The sequence below is a fragment of the Halyomorpha halys genome, unplaced genomic scaffold (assembly GCF_000696795.3).
Source record: "Halyomorpha halys isolate HHAL.00 unplaced genomic scaffold, Hhal_1.1 Scaffold1565.1, whole genome shotgun sequence".
In the NCBI taxonomy this organism is placed as follows: Eukaryota; Metazoa; Arthropoda; class Insecta; order Hemiptera; family Pentatomidae; genus Halyomorpha; species Halyomorpha halys.
In genome coordinates this window covers 69,459-69,940 of record NW_027109840.1, presented here as the reverse complement: position 1 = coordinate 69,940, position 482 = coordinate 69,459, and the positions used below count along the sequence as shown (strand labels likewise).

The 482-nt window shown below is 26.6% G+C and overlaps 1 long non-coding RNA gene across 1 annotated transcript in view; it reads right to left on the bottom strand.

Annotated features, from left to right (window-relative positions):
• LOC136795914 (uncharacterized) overlaps positions 1-183 on the bottom strand; it is an 11,546-nt gene extending 11,363 nt beyond the window's left edge. The window contains exon 1 of the long non-coding RNA XR_010843624.1: positions 81-183. This is a non-coding gene — a long non-coding RNA (uncharacterized lncRNA). The remainder of the gene's footprint in view (positions 1-80) is intronic.
• Between the last annotated feature and the right edge of the window lie 299 nt (positions 184-482).

Here is a 482-nt window from a genome sequence, read left to right as displayed (position 1 = left end):
TTATTATTATTATTATTATTATTATTATTATTGTATCAATTAATATAATTAGATATATAAAATTAAAATTATTTACTTACTCAGTACTGCTACAAAAAGTAGAATTGAATTCATCTTAGCTACTTAGCTCTTCAAAACTTTCTGTGCACATTTAGGTGGACCTTACTGAAGATTCCTGGGTGATGTTGGAGACTGGCTGCTATCTATTATGAGAAATACGATAAAATTTAATTTTTTTTAATACTTTCCTTACTTGTATGATGCTTTATTTACTGTGAATTCAAATTTCTTAGCCATCGGAAAGAAATATCAGACAATGGGTTAGGAAATATATAAAAATATAGCAATGACACTCAATGTTTCTGTTCCCCCTATAATTAACTTAATAATTCAACTATAAAAAAATTTCCTACAGTGATAAGAAAAAAGTAGTAAAAATGTATATACTCAAAATGCTGCCTACCTTGAAATGTTTCTTGTCG